The following is a 23,203-nucleotide window of genomic DNA, read 5'->3' on the forward strand; positions in this document are numbered from 1 at the left end:
AGTGTTACGTTTGCTTTCTATGGATTTTCTGTCTCCCCTTCACAATCAAGCTGTCAGCCATTATTTCTTGCTGCTTCCAGTATGTCCGAGATCCTCTCCTCATTTGTTCCCCATCTGCTATGCTGCTTCTAATCTTTTATGGCTGGAGAAGCGGATATCCATGTGTGTTAGAAGTATTTGTAACATACGAGTAATTAGGCTCTGAGTGAGTATTGAGGGGCTCTCTTAGTCATAAAGTTAGTGGGCAGACTTAAGGACACATACTTTTATTGCTCAGAAGCCTTCTTAAGTTTGTTTTCTCATAAGACTGGCAAATAAATAACACCCAGATAAATGATACAGTACAGTACTTTAAAAATAAATATAAACAGGATGAAGAATTCAGAAATCTTTTGCTGATTTTACACACATCATTCTTTCCTTGGGAAGAGATCCAAATCTCCTAGCAACATAGTGCGTCCTGAGTTCTTATTTCCGTCATTTCTTTTAAATTTCTAAAATTTACTTTGCAACATAAAATTGGTCTTTTCTAATGCTAATGGAAACACAGCCAGCCGTGGCATCTCTCATGGGGGCCTGGCAAGTACAGAGGACAGGCTTCACTATGGGGGCTGTTTCCCAACCCCTCCCCGCCACTGCCTGACTCCCTTCCACCCCCAGCTGCTATCTTCCTCTCAAGTACAAAAGTTGCCAACGTTTTCACTTCTTCACTTGTTACTTGCGTATTTTTGAAAAGATTAAAACGGTTTTCCCTTAATTCAAACTTTAAAATTCCTTTAAATGATCAATAAGACTGATTTTCCTACTGTCTCCCAGTGTTTTCTCCCAGATTTAAAATTTCTAAAACTTTTATTGCCAAGAATAAACAAATAACTGAGATGGACTAGTAGGAAACTAATGTCCCAGCTCACATGATGCTGAAATCATTTTGAAAGCTACCATTAGAAATGGTGCTGCGGGAATGGCACAGGCTGTATAAACCAAGCTATTCGCAAAATTATGCCAAGAGGAGGAATGACTCAATGCAAGCACCTGCTGCGGAGTGATTATCAAATTATCCACAGAGTAACTATGATCCTGCAAGTTGACTTTCCTTCCCCTCCGGCCCCCCCCATTCCATGGTCGTTTGTATTTACGAGTAAACACCCACAAACCCACCGCACTCTGCTAAACCAAAAGGCCAAATTAAACGACTCACACTGGAATTAATGAGGGGCTGTAATAAGAACAGCCCAGCCACATATGAAGGAGACATTAACCATTTGCAAAGGACTTCCACACACCGGATCTCACAGCTTGGAATAACTGCCCACTAAGGTGGTTTCCAGGGAAAGGTGCCACCGATGGGTTTTCCCAAAGAAAGTGCAAAACTTTAAAATAAAAACCGAAGTTAAGATATACCCTAACCATCCCTTCTACTTCATCCTGCCCCCCCTCCACCACCACTTTTCTTTCCAGCTGTCAGTTTTTAAAGTGTATGTTTTAATTTTCCATGGTTGACCACAACCAAAGCTTTTTGAAAGGAGCATGGGATTCTATTCTTCTCTAAAATCTATATGCAGCCATGGATTACCACAGCTGGCCCTGGTAACATGTGCAAAGTCTAACTTACTATCTGAGACTATTTCTAAGGCTATTGTGAGTGACATTAGGCCTGTTTCTGGCAAGAAATCCTCTAGTTGTAATGTATACCATCTTAAATGGTCTTTTTGTGATCAGGGTCTCTCTCTTACACAAATGCAGGGCGTATTTTCCCCGATGGGTGTCCCAAGGAGAGCTTGGGAAGAAATCATCATTATCAAGGCGGTTCACACAGACACACAGACTTGCTTGTTACCGTATTTAAAGAAGTGGCCACAAAGAAATAGTCATTGCATTTACAATAGGAGAAACCTAGTATGCATTTCCAAGGAATCACATTTTGGGGAGAATTACAGAATAATTACACATATGCTTAGATCACTAGCATTCAATGAAGCGGACAGTATTTTGAGGATTTAAGATGTTGGCGTTTTGGTCGTCTCTAAGAAACCGGGATAATTCAGACATTCAAATGCAAAACCACACCATTTGGAGAGTGTAATGCGGTCTGTTCTGGTCACTGTTACAAATTCGGAAAGGATTCCCTGGCTGCAGACATTAGAGGCACTTAATACTTAAATCTGTTTCCAAATGTAAAGCATAGAACAAAAGTGCTGGGCATTAATGAAACGTATCCTAACACTGGTGTGCTGACACATTTCATTAAAGTGTCACTTTGGGAGAGTAAAAAATAATGACAACAGCTTTGCTGTGTGCAACTTGATAAGGTCCTCAGAAGAAATATCATTAACTAATAACACATTAAACATCCATTTTAACACTATCAGGGTTTTCAGATCGGGCTGGAATTAATTTCATGCCTAGGATGTTGTCTATAACCAATTACTATAAATGAATCTCTTTTGTAGGTCTAAATACTGATTGTTTATTCATGTTAGTTGTATTCAGACTGCCAGGAAATGAAGTATTCTTGGAAGTTGCTGCAATGATCTTAAGAGAAAGATCTTAAAACATCAAATATCTTGTTTCCTTGTAAATTAGTTATTTCCTGAAGGGATGTATTGTAAGTATTTTTTAAAATACACACCTTTATCATTTTTTGTTGGGTCACTGGCAAAATACTTTTCTACTGCACTGTAAAAGTTAAAGTGGTCCTCTAAGCTCAAAAGGGTTTTTCTTTTTTTAATTAAAACAAATTGGATAAAAATAAGAATTCAACAAATGTAGACCAAAACCTCAGCAGTTAATGAATTTGAAAAGATTTCCACTCTAATGTTCCAATTTAAAGCTAAGTAGTTTTCTATTTAGGAAAATTTTCCATGTGTAAATACATGCAATTTGTATCTTCAGTAAATTTTCAAAACGTCTTCTTTGAAGATCTTGTGTTCAAAATATCAGAATAGCGAGAACTTTGCAACTCTGGTAGCCACCTGGAACTCTTACCGGGCAGATTTAGATAGGCTGTTTTCCACCATTTATAGATTTGTTTGATTTTTAGGTATAAGAGTCATTCTATAAAACCTAGGAAGGCAAGAAATTCTCCCAAGCTGGGCCTACGCAGCCAAGAATCGAGTTACAAAGTAACACAAAACAAAAGAGATGAAATAGAGAAATTAGTCTAGAGCAAAACAAGAGAAGTGTGCGAGAAACTTGGAGCTGGCAATCTCATAATGTGAAAGGTTAATCACAAGATTTAAAATCTAATCTTGCTCTCAAAGGCAGCTCATGTAATTGCATACATTGTAAAGGGACATGAGAACAGTGGGAACAGAAATAAAAAACTTAAACAAGTGAGCTTGATATAAACTGTAAATTTAATATGGAGAAAAGTAAAAACTTAGCAAAAACAGGCACAGACCTCGGGAAGGGGTCAGCTGGGGAACTAAGACAATAGAAATGGCTACAAATAACTACTTCTAAAGAAAAGACAACCTTTAATTTTGGATAGATACGTATTCTAATGGGATACTCCCTAAAGACCCTTTAGATTAAATTCCATTCATCTATGTTGCCTAGCAAATATCTATAGGGGGCCTATCATGTGCTGATATTGTGGGAATACAAAGATAAATCGGACACAAGAAGAAGAGAGTCATAGCTCCCTAGAGTACCAAGCAGAAAGTATTAAGTGAGAGTTGAGAGGTGGAAGAAATTACTCCAAAAAAGGGCTGGCATTTAAATTCTGCCAGGAGGAACGGGCAGGACTCGGCCCTATGCAGGTGGGGATGGGAGGGCACAAGCAGAGACAGGAAAGCCTGGAGTATGTGCAGAAGTCAGAGACAACTTCAGGTTGACTGGCAGTGCAGTCGACCGACACAGGAGCAGCGTGGGCATCATGGGATCTGGAGGAATCTGATTGATTTCTATGGAAAGTGGGAAAACATTGGAGCTTCTGGATTCCAAGAACGGTCTGATGTAAGGGTACTGGAGAAGGTTAACCTGTGTGGGGCAGCCTAGAAGAGGAAGAAGAAAACATAATCTCAGCAGAATATATTTCAGGACAGCAAATATGTAGAGATTTGTGTTCTTGGGTCAGAGTACTGAATGCATATTTATGAGCTATGTGTCTCTAAATTTCAAGACTGTCAATTCTTGCTAATTTGGAAAAGCAATGAGAGGTGTCACTGAGGAACGTGTAATTTTTCAAGGAACCGTGGAAGACCCAGTGGGTGTTAGACCAACTTCCCCAGTTTTTCCAGAGAGATCTCTGGGTGTGTGTTGAATGCCAGGGACTGAATGGATAAAAAAAAAAAAAAAAAAAAACACGCCAAGGGTGTATGTAGTTGCCTATCACAGCAGGAATATGGATACACCTCAGGCCCAAGCATGACATACAACTACCTCATGAGCAGCCCCTGTGTCCAGGAATGTGCTAACCAGGATAAAAATTGTTTCTGCATCAACATCAGGAAGGGGAAGCAGACACACACATTTAGAGGCCCTTGGCAATAAGCGCATCGTGTTAGGGCTTGGGTCATCATTTACCGAAGAGGATAATGGACCGGTGAGTAGAACATTTTGCAGGTTTGTTTTCATAGGGACATTTCATTACCTGTCATATTTGTATAGCATTTTATATTTTTCAAGATCCTTTTAAATAGATTATTTTATTTCCCCCAATAACCCCATTATTCTCATTTTACAGAAAGAGTTACAAAGCCCCATCAGGCTGTGTGGCTGTGCTTCAGATCTCACAGCCACTTGGTAGAGGGGTAAGCACCCAGAACCCAGCTCTCTGGATTTCTCCTCCACTTCTTCACCTGGCCTCTTCCTACTTATCATCAGCAAATATTTATCAAGCATCTCTTCTGTAGAAGGCATACTTCTAAGTGTGAGGAAAGCCTCAAGTTTTCCTGTAAGTGTTAACACAAAAATCCTAGAAGGGTTTTTGGTGCTGAATAAAAACCTAGCTCATCTTCCCTGCATAGCGCCCTCTGGTGGCAGTAAGATATAAGTTATGAGGTAACTGAGTTTTTAGGATTCAAGATGACTTGAGTTTTTTTTTTTTAATATATTTATTTACTTTTGGCTGCGTTTGGTCTTCGTTGCTGAGCGCGGGTTTTCTCTGGTTGTGGCGAGCGGGGGGCTACTCTTTGTTGCGGTGCGTGGGCTTCTCATTGCGGTGGCTTCTCTGGCTGCGGAGCACGGGCTCTAGGCCTGCAGGCTTCAGTAGTCGTGGCTCGCGGGCTCTAGAGCGCAGGCTCAGTAGTTGTGGCACATGGGCTTAGTTGCTCTGTGGCATGTGGAATCTTCCCAGACCAGGGATTGAACCCGCGTCCCCTGCATTGGCAAGCAGATTCTTAACCACTGCGCCACCAGGAAAGTCCCTCAAAAGTCTTTACAGAATAAATCTGATCTTCCAGAAAATTAACTGCCCAACAAAATTCAGCATGCTTTAATGGGAGATCAGAAAATCCAGACTCTCAAAGATTTAGAACCTACAATGTCCGGAATATAACTTAAAAATTACTAGCCTATGAAAAGTCAGGAAAATATGACCTGTGGAAAAATAAATCATTAGAATAGACCAAAAATAAGAGAAACAATAAAGTTTTAAAAAAGACTTGAAAAACTTATTATAAATATGTTCACAGATTTATAAAAACAAATACAATGAGGAGACAGATGGAAACTATAAAAATGAAATAAAGGGAACCTTTAGATCTTAAAAATACAATTTCTAAAATGAAAAATTCACTGGATGGACTTAACAGAAGATTAGATATTGCAGAAGAAAATATTAGTGAATTTAGCATGGCCTCATAAGTTATCTAAACTAAAGCAACAGAGAAAATAGGCTTAGAAATATAACAGTGCCTCAATGAACTGTGGAAAAACATCAAGTGGTAATTGGGTTCCCAGAAAGGAAAGGAGTGTTTGGAGAGGATAAAATCTGATGAATTATGCCCTGAAATTTTCCAGATTTAATGAAAAACGTCCATCTACAGATCCATAAATCACAATGAATTCCAAGAAGAATAAACATAAAAACACACATCAAGGCACATCTTAATTAAATTGCTGAAAACCAATCATAAAAAGACTATCTTAAAAGTAGTCGTAAAGGAAAAAAAAGACAACACATATAGTTGAATGAAGATAAGGATTATCACTGATTTCTCAAGCCAAACAATAATGGAATGGCATTTTTTCAATGCTGAAAGAAAAAATGACTTCGTATTATTAATATCACATATAAAGGCATCAAAAAATATGAAATACCTAGTGATAAGTTTAACAAAATATAGTTAGGAACAGTATAGTAAAAACAAACAAAAAAATAGTACTGGTAGAAATTAAAGAACCCAAATGTTCATGGATTGGAAGATTCAATATTACTAAAATGTCTATTTTTCATAAATTGATCTATATAATTCAAAGCAATCTAAATGAAAATCCTTAAGATGAAGCTGTGATTTCTAATTCTTCACTTTCACTGATGGATTCTTCATAATCTGTAACGTTTGCCCAAAGAGAGGCTGGTGTGCTTTCTGCTTTGAGGCACCCTGTGCCTTTCTCAGTTTGTCACGCTGGTTTTGTGATACTGCAGTCACCATGGGAAATACCTCAGGGTGAAGAGTTTGCTGGTTTGGAACCTTGTGCCTTAAAAGTACAGGGAGAGGATCATCAAAGAGATCACTGTTTTCCTCCTGAGTCTAGGTGGATTGTTCTAGCTCTCTTCAATTTTCCAAGTGGTTTATACTTTGGCTCCATACTTTGGGGAAGACCGGCATGAAGGCTTGAAGATTTCTTTAACTTTATCCATAGTTGCGCCTTCTGGAATGGCATTTGGATATGCATCCATGTGAGCAGCTCTTTGCAGGTAACTGCCCTCAGCAGGAAGCCCCTTTGCTGGTCACTTTAGCAAAGCTACATTGTAACTAATTTTTTTCTTTTCTTTTTTTTTATAGCGCACCTTGTCTCTGCCACACTACACAACTAGAAACATTGTAAACAATGCATGGGGCAGCATCTGAGGACTCTGAAAAGGAAATCATAGCAGGCTGATTGGAAAAAGAAGAAGAGGAAGAAGAAGGAGAAAGAAAGGAAGAAAGGAAGGAAGGAAGGAAGGAAGGAAAAGAAAGAAAGAGAGACGGAGGGAGGGAGAAGGAAGGGCAGGCAAGAGAGAGAGAAAGAAAAAGAGAGAGAGGGAGGGAGGGAGGAAGAAGGAAGGGTGGGTGAGAGAGAGAGGGAGGGAGGGAGGGAGAGAGAGAGAGAGAAAGAGAAAGAAAGAATGAAAGAAAGAAAAAAAGAAAGAAAGAAAGGAAAGGAAAGAAAAAGAATAAAACTCAAAGCAAGACCAATTCAGCAGTGAATTATTGGGATTTTTTTTTTTCCACCAGTATCTCCAGCCTGGACCCAGAGGCATGCAAAAATCCAGAATTAGGCACTGGTGCAGACAGTAAGAGCTCCAAGAGATCTCTCATTTTAATCTAAGAAATGAGAAAGGGTGCACCTAGGGGTCCAAGAAGAGAAAATTGTAACTAACTTTTTTTTTTTTGCGGTATGTGGGCCTCTCACTGTTGTGGCCTCTCCCGTTGAGCACAGGCTCCGGAGGCGCCGGCTCAGCGGCCATGGCTCACGGGCGCAGCCACTCCGCGGCATGTGGGATCTTCCCGGACCGGGGCACGAACCCGTGTCCCCTGCATCGGCAGGCGGACTCTCAACCACTGCGCCACTAGGGAAGCCCTGTAACTAACTTTTAAACCAGGCACCCCCAAGATCTGCTCATCTCTGGCCCAAATACACCTTTCAAATCTTTTGATCACACAATACCTTGCCTAACCTGTTGGTTCTTTCCTTAGATCAAAAAAGTAGAGATGAAGAATAAGTAATTAACTGAAGACCAGGTCTTTTTGCTAGTAGCTTCCCCTTCAGTAATCTCACAAGCCATGGGAACAAGACAGCATCTAAAGAAAGATCACAAGGCGTCGACAAGCCTGCACACAGTGGGAGATGGCTACGAGTTTGATCCCCCATCTCAATGATTAACTGAGATTACTTCCTCTTTAAAATTTTTCATGGCTGAGCAAAATCTTTGGAGTTGGTTTTTTGGGGGGACATGAGTTCACCTTTTCCCCAGATTGCTGGCATTCTGATTAAAAGCAATTTTCCTTTCTACCAACAACTGCCTCTCGGGTACTGACTTTCGAGTGGTGAGCAACCGGACCTGAGTTCGGTAACATTCACAGGACAGATGTGGTTCAAAATATCCTTAATCTCACTGTAGGAGGAGTTAAAAAAAAAAAAAGTGAGCTCTGTACAAACTCTCTCCAATCCTCACAATGACATTGTTTTTTCTGGTTCTTTCTCCAAACCACATAGTGGATGGCTTCATGCCGACTGTGTGAAGTGGAATTCTATTTTTGGAACTAATTCTGTAGGGTAACTTATTCCACTGAAAATATTCTTCTGCTTTTGGATGCCGACATGTGTGGATCTGAGTGCTACAGTCTGTTATGAGATGATGAAGAATGTCAGGTATGTTTCTAAATGTCTCGTTTATCCACAAGAACCTGGACTCCTAACTCCTCACTAAGGCTGATTAATGCTCCTACCCGTAAGCTGCTTTGCAGTTCAGCCACACATCATGGTACAGACTCTGAACGATCCAGCTTCAAACCAGCTCGGATATTCCACTCAGACACTCCACCCAACTAGGAGTTTAATAATATTCTGGACTGCGGAAAGTAGTATATAAGTACACACTCTAAGATGTCTTGCAGTCTGCCCCCAGAATGCAAGCTTCTAGCAGCTTCTCCTTTTGCGAGTCTGAAGTCTCCCATGTACAAGACAGTTCTGTTATTGCCCTAAAATAAAAACGTAATTGATCCTGGGCAATGATCAGCTGGTAAGAGAGTCACAACAATCTCTCCCTTCTCTCTTGATGCTTCATTGACTAAAGATATCTGGGTAGGAGTTTCAATTTCAGTTGATATAATTCGTTTCTCCCAAAATCTTTAGTTAACAACAACTAGTTGACAACTCTTTAGTAACAGCAAACAGTATAAGTAAACCTTCAAGCTGGTGGAAATCCTGGTCTTGCCATCTACTGGCTGTGTGACCTTGGGAAACTAACTTAACCTCTCTGATTCTTCGGTTTCCTCGTCTGTACTCCAACCCTCTTTTCAAAGTAGGGCCTCTTAATCCTTTCATGTGATCCTTATGGCAGCGGGACAGGAAGAAGGTGTGGGCCCTCAGGTTCTCCCTGTCCAAGAAGTCAATGGAGACTGTTGGATACTCGACCATTTGCCCCTTGAAGAAGCTCACACCACCAGCCAACCACAGTGAACTGGCCACCCAGCCGGGTCTGGAAGCCCAAGCCACTGCTGACTGCACCACCACATCTGGGAACCTGCCCAAAGATTTCTTAAACATGATAGAAAAGCACTAGCAATAAGAGAAAAGTATTGACTAATTGAATTTTATCAAAATTAAAAACTTTGTTTTTCAAGAAACACTGTTAAGAGAAAGGTCAAAAATACTCACAATACATACACCTCACAAAAGGCTTATTTCCAGAATAAATACAAAGAACACTTGCAACTCAGTAAGAAGACAGCAACCCATTTTTAAAATTGCCGGGCTTCCCTGGTGGTGCAGTGGTTAAGAATCCGCCTGCCAATGCAGGGGACACGGGTTCGAACCCTGGTCCAGGAAGATCCCACATGCCGCAGAGCAACTAAGCCCGTGTGCCACAACTACTGAGCCTGCACTCTAGAGCCCGCGAGCCACGACTACTCAAGCCCGCAGGCCTAGAGCCCGGGCTCCACAGCCAGAGAAGCCACTGCAATGAGAACCCTGTGCACCGCAACAAAGAGTAGCCCCCGCTCGCCACAACTAGAGAAAGCTTGCACACAGCAATGAAGACCCAACGCAGCCAAAAATAAAAATAAAATAAATTTAAAATTGCCAAAATATTTGACTGTCATTTCACAAAAGGATATATTCTTGAGAGAATACCTGTGAGGGAATTTGAGGTGATAAAAATGTTCTACGCCTTGACTAGCAGGGTGTTACATATATTTGTCAAAACGCCATAAACTGCACGTTTTAAATAGGTGTATTTTACCTAAATTATAACTCAAAGTTTTTTTTAATAAAAGGGAAAGGGAAGGAAAAGAGGGTTGAAGTTATAGGACATTATGCATGGGTAGATATCTATTTCTGAATTTAAATATATGATATCAAGTGAGAAGTTAAAGTTATTGAATACTACCATTGAGCTCACGTATTTTTCTAAAACGTAGTCTCTCTCCCCTCCCCCACCCAAATATATGTATTTGCTTATATATACCCACACAGAATGGATACAGAGAAAAAGCATGTCAAAAGTTACTTTGTAGAGCATCAGAGGAAAGGGGGACGGCCCTTTTATTTTCATTTTATGCCTGCCTATACTTCTCAAATTTTCAATTAGTCCATATTAGTTTTAAAATAAAATAAATTTTTAAAACTTTAATGCCCTCAAAGACCTGCCTTCTGCTCTCTAAATGATACAGTTAAAAGACAAGATAGGAAGGTATCTATTCTTTCTGAGTATTTTTATTATTCATACTTATGACATGTGTAGAAACCTTCACTTTTTTATTGTAGAAAAATACACATAACGTGACATTTACCATTTTAACCAATTTTAAGTATACAGTTCATTGACATTAAGTGCATTCCCACTGTTGTGCAACCATCACCACTATCCATCTCCAGAACTTTTTCATCATCCCAAACTGACACTCTATACCCCCTAGACAATAATTCCCCGTTCCCCCACCCTCTAGCCCCTGGCAATCACTAATCTACTTTCTGTCTCTATGAACGTGACTATCTCAGGTACTTCATATAAGTGGAATCATACAATATCTGTCTTTTGTGTCTGACATTTCATTAGCATAATGTCTTCAAAGTTCATCCATGTTACAGCACATATCAGAATTTCACTCCTTTTTAAGGCTGAATAATACCCCATTGTTTGATCTAGTCATGCATCCATGGGCATTTGGGTTGTTCCCATCTTTTGGCTATCGTGACTAATGCTGCTTTGAACATTTTTGTACAAATACCTGCTTGAGTTCTCGCTTTCAATTTTTTCGGGTATATACCTAGAAGTGGAATTGCTGGACCATGTGATTATTCTCTTTAATTTTTTCCTCGTCTGTAAAATAAGTATGATTATCCCTGCTCTGTCCACACCTGTGGGGCTTTGCGAACCAGATAAGAAATCCTTTGTAACTTGGTAAACGTCAAATTCATGCAAGAGATTATGAGAAAGTTTTTATGAGGAAGAGTATAATCTTAAAAACAAGATATGTATAAATAATTTTTAAAAAAAAATTAAGAATAACAACTAAATGAACAGTTATTGAATGCTTCGTGTGCCAAGCACTGACCTATGCATTTCACAGGTGTTAGCAAACTTAAGCCTCATAACAATTTGTGAAGTAGGTATTACTACAGTTGGCCCTCCGTATCTGTGGGTCCCACATCCACAGATCCAACCAACCATAGATCAAAACTATTCAGTAAAGACACAGATGCAGAGAATGGAGTGGAGGACACGGGGAGGGGGAAGGGTAAGCTGGGACGAAGTGAGAGAGTGGCATGGACATATATACACTACCAAATGTAAAATAGCTAGCTTGTGGGAAGCAGCCACATAGCACAGGGAGATCAGCTCGGTGCTCTGTGACCACCTGGAGGGGTGGGATAGGGAGGGTGGGAGGGAGACGCAAGAGGGAGGAGACATGGGGATACGTGTATATGTATAACTGATTCACTTTGTTATACAGCAGAAACTAACACACCATTGTAAAGCAATTGTACTCCAATAAAGATGTTAAAAAAAAACTATTCAGGAAAAAAATTTTCCACAAAGTTCCAAAAAGCAAACCTTGAACTTGCCACACACTGGCAACTACTTACATAGCATTTACATTCTATTAGGTATTATAAGTAATCTAGAGATGATTTAAAGCATATAGGAGGATGTGCATGGGTTATGTGCAAATACTATACCATTTTATATAAGGGATTTGAGCATCCACCGATTTTGGTATCCTTGAGGGTACTTATAAACAATCCCCCATGGATACTGAGGGCTGACCGTATTATCATTTTACATGTGAGAAAACTGAGGCACAGAAAAGTTACATAACCTGCCCAAAGTCATACACCTAATAAGTAGGAGACTCAGAAAAAACTTCAAGGAGTAATGAACTTCCCCACATGACAGAGTTCTTTCTAAATTTAGTAGGTTTTATCATAATTTACAATTTCAAATTTTGAAACAAAAATGCTTTTATCTCACTTCAAAACCACATGAGTAGTCTAAGAAATACAAAGGGAAATAAATCTGTTATAAATGCTACCTAAGTTTCCCCATAAATGGCTATTTCTTTGATACTGAAAGGAAAGAAGAGTCCAGACTCTATAAGCACCACCATGTGTAGGTATCACAAAAACTGGCTTCTGAAAAGGTTTTGACCTCCTTGTTACCAGCAGGGACTGGGCAAGGGGACGGGCAGGTGGAGAGCAATGTCTGCCATTGGCATCAACACGAAGGAAAGAAAAAGCAAAGGAAAGCAGGTGTGAGCAGGAGACACACCATATTTCTAATGAGGTCTTCATGTCTTCTTTGTCTTCAAATGAAAACTGAAGCCATGTAATTTCTTTTTTGTTAACGTTAAGATGTGGTAATGCCAAGCATTCATGGCCATAAGCATGGAAAATTGATGAAATTACAGTCTGTTCAGGGAAATAATGTAGTGATGAGAGAAGAAGATCCTCACCTATGTCAGGATCCTGACAGCAGCTTTTTAGAACCGGTGAACATTTCTTTCCCCTCTGCAGGAAGACATCCCTTTGTAGATATGCCAAGTAGATGCTTATGGAAAAAAGTCAAAGAAAAAAGAGACTGACACAAATAATTGAGATATTTTTAAGAGCATGTAAGTCAGTGAGCATTTCATTAGTATCATTTCAGCAATTTTCTGCTCTCAAAGAAGACGCCAAATTGAAATCATATCCTTCTACTTAATGAGCAAAAGAATGTGATTATGTTGCCGTTACGTTAAGATTTGAGACAGTCATGGGATGGGCATGAAGAAAATCAGAGTTAAAGAATCTAAGTAAAATTAACCTGGCCCTTTCCCATGAATGCTTTTCATCAGAATACACTAAAAATAATCACTTCTTTATGAGCTAATAACATCCACAACTCAATGTTCAGAGTAATGCATTTCTAGCATATGCTATATTGAAGCTCCAAGTAATTGAAAAAAGTATTGCTGTATCTAATCATAGCGCATTCAGCTTCCATCTTAAGTACCATCTCCGAAGGTTCAAGGCTACATGACTCTATCAGTTAGTTATTGCTGGTAAACAAGCCAACTCAAAACTTTGTGGCTTCAACGACAACCACTTATTAATCCTCATGAGTTCTGCTGATCTGGATGAGACCTGGCTGATCTCAACTGGGCCTCCTCCTAGGGTCAGCTGGTGTACTGACTGTGGGCAGATTGGTCTAGGATGGCCTTGGCTGGCATGACTTAGCTCTGCTTGCACGTGGTGGCTCATCCTCCAGCAGGCTAGTCCAAGTTTATTTTCATGGCAATGGCAAAGTTCTGAGAGAAAGAACAGAAGCAATCAAGGCTTCTTGAGGTCTAGACTCAGAACTAACACATGGTCTGTACTGCATTCTATTGTCCAAAAATAAGATATAAGATCAGTCCAGATTCAAAAGGTGGGGAAACAGAGTCTGTCTCTGGATGAGAGGAACTGCAAAATAACATTGCCAAGGGGAAGAATGGAAGCCACTATAATTATCTAATTGTAAATGGATTGCCTCCAATATACAAACAGATTGAAATGCCAAAGTACACTAATACTCCATTGTTTGACTCTTGGGACACATATTCCTAAAGCCACAAATGTTAAGTTAGGTTCCCCAATTTATCAATGAGCCTATTATCCCACAACATTGAAGGAACAACTATGCATTGGCAATGTAATATAAAAATTAATAATGTATTTGCTAGGAAAATCACAACAAAGAGGAAAGCAACAGCATTAAATCAGAAATTACTTTCAGACAAAGGTGCCTTAGAGAAGCAAGTTTCATTAGAGGATGATGACTGTATGGATATTTTGAATCATGAGATAGTCAGCGACCTGTGAGGAAATTAGCAGTGACTTGTCTCCATGCCCTTCTTTACCACCTACTGCCCCACAATTCCCTGTCCACCAAACACGTGTATTTTGGGTTCTAAACCCCCTCCCCACTCCAATCTTATTCTTATACTTACTATTGGGAAATTCAGGCAACTGTAGTAAAACTTTTCAAACCAGTTGTCTAGATGTACTCCTGTTAATCCCCCAATCCCTCTTCAGCCCACTTCCATCTGCCTACTGTTTCCACCGCTCCACTGAAACTGACCTTGTCAAAGTCATCCACCAGATATGGGCTGCAGAATTCAAGGTCAGTTTTTAGTTATCGTCTCATATGATCTTTGAGCAACACTGGGCCCCACCGACCACACTCTCCTTGAAACGCGTTTATACCTTTGCTTTTGTGAAGTTAGACTCCTGATTTTCCTCCTACTTCAATGGCTCCTCCTTCTGTCTCCTTTGTTGTTTCATCTTTTTTTTCCACGTAACTCTCTACATATAAGAATGCCTCAAAGTTTGGTCCTAGTCCTTCTTCTCCAGCTGCACTTTCTTCCCAGGTTATCTCAGCCATTCCCATAGCTTATAATCAGAGGGGTACCAAGGGCAGGGCGGTGAGAGCTATCCACCTCTGGTTCAGGCAATGGGGATGCATGGTCTGTAGAGATTATTAAAACAACAATAGGACCAGCGATGTGTGGGTCTAATTTTCATTATCACCAATTCTAAACAGCGTCAGCAACAAAATACTCCTAAGGTGGGAGGGCGTATCTTTTATTGATTTAAGTTGTAAACAATGGCTGCAGTTACTGTTGAGTTTTAATAAAAATATGTACGTTTCAAGTTAGCATATTTTAATTACTTATTCTTTAATAAGCATTGTATTGGACATGGAAGTTCATCTGGAGAATGCCCATTTATGCAGTCAGCCCTCCCTCTCTTCCACAGGACACGTGCAGACTCCGCTACATGCATTCATTTCAAGAGAGGTTAGTAATAGTTTGAAATTATTCAATCTTGTGTCAGGTACAGTTCACGTCTGTTCCCCCTGTAGCACTACATATTCCCGTGGTTAGGCAGTCGATTTAAAATAAACAATGACAGCACAGTGATTGTAAAATGGTAAAATCAAACTTGAGTTTTTCAATCCTGTCATTCTACGTGAACATTTGGAGTTTTTATTTGTCTTTAAAACAGCGAAACTGAGTGTGAACTTCAAGGTGTAATATTTCTGTTGGTAAGTGTAAAATATATAACTCATGCTGAAATATTTCACTAAATTTGAATAATATCTTTAAAATGAAAATGTATTGCTTTTAATTGTTAATTTTTCTTTTAAAACTAAAGTATTAATCAAGAAAATTTGAATATTACCTATTATTACATGACTATTATGAAAAATATTTTGTCATATAGAGGACGGGGTGTTTTAAAATGATCGACTTGGGGGTCAAGCACATTACATGTGCCACCGCTTGAAACAGTGGTCTATCTATGCACTTTCAAATTTATGTCTCTAGTCTAGATCTCTCTTAACAGCTGCAAATTAACATATCAGAGTGGCTGCTTGACAATTCTGTTTGGATATCTTACAGATAATCTCAAAATTAGTCATCAAATGGGCCTTGATTTCCTCTCATCCCACACCAACCCATGTCTCCCTCCAGGCTTTTCAGTAAATGATACCACCATTATTCATCCAGTTACTTAAGCCAAATTCCAGGAGACATTGCTGATTCTTCTTCCCCTTCCCTCTCTTTCCATATCCAAGTAGTTGCCAAGGGACTAGTATAATCATAATTCAAACCATCTAGTGACAAACTCTCCCAGTCTCCCAGCATTTGCACTCATCTCTCCAACCCACGCCTCCCATATAGCCCCTGGACCAGGCGATGTTAACTCCTCTCAAAATCTTTCAATAACTTCCCACTGCTGAGTATCATTACCACAGCCCACGATCCTCTGCGTTTCCTGTCCAACATCATCTCAGAACACTTTCATCCTCACTTATTCTCTGTTACATACAGAGGGCTTGGTTTTGACTCTGAAACACCTCAATCCTTTCCCCAGGTCAGAGCCTTTGCACTTGCCCTCTCCTCGTCCCAGAGGAGGCTTGAAAGCTTTTACTCCAGTTCTCGCAAAAGCTCATTCATTGTTACCCTTTAACTTGTAGTTTAAATGTCACTTCTTCAGAGCAGCCCTCCTTGGCCCTATTCATACCCATTATCAACCTCATAATTATAGTGTTCATTTGGCTCCCAGTTAGTGATTTCTTTTCCTTATTATAACAGAAGCTCCGGGAGAGCAGGTCAGCTTGCGCACCCGTGTGTCTTCTCTTCTAGCACAGTGAACACACATTGCGTACATAGTAAGTCCTCGTTGAGAGTGAATTCATGACCTCTCCTCTCCTGGTCAGCCTCTATATGACTGCTGCAGAAGCTGCCATGCTCTTACATGACATACCTTCACTGGTCCAGGACAGTACATCTGTCTCACATCAAAACACGGAGCCTCTGCCTCAGGATTTTGGAACTGGGATTGAGAGAGAGTCTTTCAATCCCTCTCAGGTAGATAAAGTTGCACCATAAAAACTTAATGGGCTATCAATGACTTTGTTTTCCACCACGAGTCAGAAAAATAGAGACAACAAATTTTCGAAGAGATAAGTAAAGCAGATGCACCTAGAGCAGAATGTAAGAGACAGAGCGTGTCCTGATTGCATTCCTGTGCCTGGTCCAGGTGTTCTGGGGCCCTGGTGCAGCCCTGTCCTTGGAATCCACTAGACACGGCAGAATCCAGACACTAAAGAGCCCTTTCTCTTAAGTTTGTTCAGGTTGAGTTTTTATCACTTGCAACCTTAAGAATACCATAAAAGCACATTGTTTTTGGTCAAAAAGGCACATGGGTAAGTGATAGCTATAAATTGCTGTGCCCACCAAGTGAGCAGATCAGGAAGGTAAAGTTAGACAAGTGAACATAAGTCAATGTCACTGTGAAAAAAGACACTGACAATCTGAACTGGCATTTACCAGCCAAAAGAGACAGTAAGAAAATGAAATAGATGACCAAAGGATTCACTGGGAAGAGTCCAGTGTGATGGGGCAGGAGGATTGGTAGCAGCAAGTATTTAAGGTGTCCTGGGAGAGAAGGGAGGGGCCGACAGAGGGGGCAGGGTGATAGCACGTGCACTTTGGTAGCAAGCGTGTAACAATGATGAGACTAAGCTAGAAGACATTCATCCAACAGTCATTCACCCAGGATCCACTATGTGCAGAGTACTGGGTGGCCTGCACCTTTGGTTTGGTAGGCAGTCTGTGTGCAGAACAAAGGATGGACGGGAGTAGCGATCTAAAACGCAGGCTAAGCTCCGCTTGCCCACCGTGAGCCTGTGGGGGTTATAACTGCCCAGAGGGGGACCCCATTTAAGGTTCACACAAAAATCAGTAGCAGTCCTACCTGAGGTCCAAAGCTTCCTGATATTGATCAAGTACAACTCTTACCCTCAGGGTTCTCTTAGGCTAAACCCATAGTTATTACACTGCAAAACTCCTCCCCAGTAGGGGTCATTTGAGCTAAATCTTGAACGATTTCAGACAGACAGACAAGAAGGCTAAGCATTTTGAGCAGGAGAACAGCATGCGCAAAAGCGTGACGCATGGTGGTTCAATGTCAGGCACTGCAAGCAAGTCAGAGAAACTAGAGAAGTGGGTGTAGAGAGGAAATGGGTGGAAGGATGCTGGAAGCGGAAGAAGCCACCAAGAAGGGCCCAGTGTCCTACACTAAGGAGTTTGGTCTTCTTCCTCCCACCCAGAGCCACTGAAGGGATTTAAGCCAGGGAGCGACCTGGATGGGAACGGTGGGCGGACTGGAGAGGCCTGGAAGCAGGGAGACCAGTTAGGAGGCAGTTAGTTAGTTTAGGTTGGGGCCGGTAAGGGCCTAAACCAAAGCAGTGGCAAAGGCAACTGAAAGAGGAAATAGATTGAGTGACATTTAAGGATTACAATGGAGATTATATGTTACCTATGGAGGCCATGTGTTCCAGTTTGCTCAAGACAATTTCCGTTTATACCATTGTCTTGGCTTAATTATTAACAGTGCCCCCTTGCACTTATAAAAGTGCCTTGATTTGAGTGATTAATTATATGTTACCCTAGGTGTAGGGCACAAAGGAAAGAGAAGAATGAAGATCCTTTGGGATCTGGCTTGGACAACTCTGAGCTTCGTGGTTCTCATTACTAATGTAGAGAACACAAAAGGAGCAAGTTTGGGCCAGAAAGTAACAAGATTATCACATACTGGCTTGAAGGTGCTCATGGGACATCTGAATGAAATTACCAAGTAAATAGTTAAAATATACTAAAATATTGCACATAGAATGTTGTAACTCGAAAGATCATAAGAGACTTTGAGACCAACTGCTGCTGTTACATAATTCTTCCCCCTAAAATTTTCCTCTAATCCTCAAATGTATGAAGTTCTACATCAGAAGCTGAAAATCACCAACAGAAAGTTGAGGGTACATCCCGCAACACATGGAGGGAGGAAAACCGATGGATTTGACCAACTGACACTGACAAAGGAAGTCAGTTTCTGCTACCAAATCCCTTCCCAATGGAAACCTTCCTGCCTTGCTTGGCTAGGAATATTTTACAAATGTCTGTATACTCAGGGTCCCAGAGAAGGGATTTAAATTATAGATAATAAATCAATAGAGGAACTTTTGATTTTTCATCTAGTCACTTGAGGCCAAAACATAAAGTGGAAATGTGCACAGACTGTGATTAATAACCACTTTTTGCATTCTGAATTTAAAATTAAATGAGAAGGGCTTCCCTGGTGGCACAGTGGTTGAGAGTCCGCCTGCCGATGCAGGGGACACGGGTTCGTGCCCCGGTCCGGGAAGATCCCACATGCTGTGGAGCGGCTGGGCCCGTGAGCCATGGCCGCTGAGTTTGCGCGTCCGGAGCCTGTGCTCCGCAATGGGAGAGGCCACAACAGTGAGAGGCCCGCGTACCGCAAAACAAACAAACAAACAAAAAAAATTAAATGAGAAGAATGACATAAGATAAACAGAACAAGTTTCTTTCAAGACCTCCAGCACGCATGCACTCTATGGCATCCTAAAATTTAGCATGCTTCCTTAACCAGACCCACCCTTTGCCCAAATACACATACATGCACGCGGGCACACACACACACCCCACTGATACCTGGGCTGAACTTCAGCAAAGAAGCAATTTGTCACAGCAACAGCTGAAATAAGAAGGGTCAGCAAGATTGATCAGACTTATCATTAAGGCTCCAGCGCCCATCAGAACTGCGATGACTCTGCCTTCTTCTTACAGCCTGGGCTGGGGAGTGATAACCAGTCAGAACCCACAGTCTTGCAAGCCCCCAGCACTCGCTTTCACCTGGTCCATTGGAGACAGCCCAGCTCAGCCAACAGTGTCTCCCTGTGACATGACCACCCTGCCCATCCCGCCCTATTACGAGCCTCATGCGGCTCTATTTATGCCTGTACAATCCAAACATCATGCAGCAGCACCATCGTAATTGACGAAAGAGACCCACCAAAGAGCAGCTTTACCTGAAGAAATGTTTTTTGAATTCCGGTGGTGCACCCTCGACAGGGAGAGCATAGAGTTGGAAAGAGCGTGCCCACTTCTCTCTTCCTTTTCTTTGGTTGAGGTTTAGAGGGGAAGGAAACCAGGGGAGGAGGATGAAAAATGTCTTATTCAGTGCAGTGGAAAGCAAACGAGCTCGGGAACACTTACTACAGATGCTCTGCTGTCACCAAGCTGTGTGACCAAAGGCAAGTCCCTGCAACGTTCTGATTTCCTAGTTTCTGAGCCAGAAGCTTGCACTGAATCCTTCTCTTCATTATCCAACCACCTCAATTTCCAACGACACCTTTAACATTTGCCTTGGCTTCTGTTTATGTCACTCTCCAACTCAGAATCATCCACTGGTTTCCCAATGATCGTATGATAAAGTTGAGCCTCCACAGTGAGGTATACAAGCATTTAGGATCTCATCCCTATAACAGAAATATGAAAATGATGGCAAAACCAGCTGGACTTTCTTAACATTGATCCTTCTCCTGGATTATGCCACATCTGACTCCACAGCCTCTGGGTGCTATGGTCCACCCATGTGGCTGGATCCTACTCATCCCTTAGTACCAAAATGCCCACATATACCCTCCCCCTTTTGGCCTCAAGATCCCTTTACAATCTTAAAAATTATTGAGAACTCCAAAGGGATTTTGTTTATGTGTGTTATATCTGTCAGTTATCATTCTATTAGAAATTTAAACTGAGAAATTTTAAAAATATTTGTTAATTCAATATTCCAAAAACTGTAACTTGTTAACATAAATAACCTATTTGGGTAAAAATAACTCTATTTCCAAAACAAAAAAATAGGGAGAAGAGTTAACATTGTTTTTCATTTTTGCAAATCCCTTTTAATGTCTGGCTTAATAGAAGACAGCTGGATCTTCAGAGCTACTTCTGCCTTGAATCCATGGCAATATCACACGTCACGTAGACTCTGGAAAAGTCCACTATACACTCATGAGAGAATAAGAGTGAACAAATCAAATACCATCTTAGTATTTTTATGAGAATAATTTTAAGCCTCTGAAAGAGTCCTGGAAGCCCCCAGGAGTTTCAAGATCTCATTCTGAGAGTCTCTGATCTAGTGTGAGTGCGATGAGTTCAATTTCTTGGATCAAGGGCCAGGGGAAGCTGTGGAGCCAACTGGTTAGACACAGACATTGAATCAGGCAGACTTGGATTTGTATCTCAGCTCAGCCACTTAGAAATATGTTGTATAGGTTATATGAGTCTTGGTTTACTCGCTTCTGAAGTGAGAATAATGCCATCTATTCCATGGAGCTATTGTCAATATAAAATAGCACAGGGACTTTCCTCATGGCGCAGTGGTTAAGAATCTGCCTGCCAAAGCAGGGGACACAGGTTTGAGCCCTGGTCGGGGAAGATCCCACATGCTGCGGAGCAACTAAGCCTGTGCACCACAACTACTGAGCCTGCGCTCTAGAGCCCACGAGCCACAACTACTGAGCCCACATGCCACAGCTACTGAAGCCCAGGAGACACAACTACTGAAGTCTGCGTGCCTAGAGCCTGTGCTCCGCAACTAGAGAAGCCACTGCAATGAGAAGCCCATGCACCGCAACCAAGAGTAGCCCCCGCTCACCACAACTAGAGAAAGCCTGCGCACAGCAACAAAGACATAACAAAGCCAAAAATAAATAAAATTTAAAAATATATATAAACTAGGGTATATATGTGCTTGCCACAGTGCCTGGGACATGGTCATTATGGGGGGTGGGGGAGGGGGGAGACAGGAAGAGAGACAGAGAAAGTCACTAAATGACTTTAAAAAGTTATGTGCTGTCCTGACACACTTTGGCTCTTACTATCTAATTTGAAGAAAAAAGGTAAAAAATAAATAGTATATTATAGGATGGTATGAATGGGATGATATGGCATGGTACCCTCTCCTATCCTACCATATAGTGGAAGCTCCCGCAGGCGGGGCTGGGAGTTAGTTAGCTAGTTGAAGGTGCAGTTAAAGCAGGAGATCAGGGACTTCCCTGGTGGCACAGTGGTTAAGACTCCACACTCCCAATGAAGGGGACCCGGGTTTGATCCCTGGTCAGGGAACTAGATCCCACATGGATGCCACAACTAAGAGTCTGCATGCCACAACTAAGGAGCCCACCTGCCGCAACTAAGACCCAGTGCAACCAAATAAATACTAAAAGAAAGCAAGCAGAGGGTCAAGCAAAATAATACACACTGACCTAAAACATGTTATTTTAATCTAAAACATGTATATGAACATCAATGTGCCAAGCTCCTGAAATGAGGCCTATGCTTTTCTTTGAGGACAAGTCTTATAATCGGTGCTCTGTGTCATCTTTCTTACAGAAACCACACCCGTAATACATCACATATCATTTCCAGCTTCATTTTTATTTAAGTGTACGGAGAACTTAAAGACACTTGAGAAGCAAGTATAAAACCTTCCGTTTTTACTATTTTTTCCCCAATAGTCCCAGTTTTCTTTACTTGGATAGCAATTTGTTTTAGTGATCATCTTTGAACTTAATCCCAAAACATCAAACTTAGTTTTTGGAGAAACAACAGCTCTCTTTCATTTTGCACTGAAATATCATTGATTTACCTCACATTTAGTTAAAGCATATAACTACAGTAGCAAGGACAACTGGCATAAACAGGTTTGGGAACAAACAACTCAACTCTTGGTAAGCATACGACTCAACCCGTGAGAGCAGACATGCCCGGTGGCTACAGAGTGACCTATTAGCTAAGAATGTTTATGGGGCCTCAAGCATGCATCTGTATGTTTAATAAAGAGAATGGAAAGTAGTGGCTTATCTGAATTAGTGAAGTGGAAATTGTTTAAGGGTGCTCTGTAGATCTGTATGTACTGTCATGGAAAGATATATATAATATGCCCCCACTTAATCGAAAAGAAACCCCCAAAATCTATATACGTTCACATGTTGTAAATGCATGGGAAGGATGTCTGGGAGGATGTACACCTCATTCCTGGTAGTGGTCACTTCTGGGGTGAGCAAAGATTTAGTATTACAATAGAAAGTGGGTTTCACTTATTTTTCCCTCTATATACATCTATACTGACTGAATTTTTACAGTGATTATTACTTATGTAATAAATAAACAAACAAATAAATCAGGCAAACCCTTCCCCAAATAGTGAATTTAGGGGGTGAGAAACAACTATCCTCAATTGGTCTAAGCAAAACCAAGGTGGGGAGCATTTGTCCTTGGGGCTCCCCTCCTCCAACTTCATTTTGTGGTCTCCCCCATTTTGGCCCCGTCGAGCTCACGCTGTCACTGCCACCTCTCACTGAGGTTATAGGCTGGCCAGGGAAGATGACGGTTATCAACAGCATCCTTTGATAAGGGCTGGAAAGGAAGAGTGC

The 23,203-nt window shown here is 41.1% G+C and overlaps 1 pseudogene; it reads right to left on the bottom strand.

The window, feature by feature from the left end:
- Nucleotides 1–3,753: 3,753 nt before the first annotated feature.
- LOC111179763 (protein artemis-like) lies at nt 3,754–14,776 on the bottom strand (annotated as a pseudogene).
- Between the last annotated feature and the right edge of the window lie 8,427 nt (nt 14,777–23,203).

The sequence above is a fragment of the Delphinapterus leucas genome, chromosome 7 (assembly GCF_059928025.1).
Source record: "Delphinapterus leucas isolate spDelLeu-1000000601 "Yukka" chromosome 7, BTC_Dleu_Yukka2, whole genome shotgun sequence".
In the NCBI taxonomy this organism is placed as follows: Eukaryota; Metazoa; Chordata; class Mammalia; order Artiodactyla; family Monodontidae; genus Delphinapterus; species Delphinapterus leucas.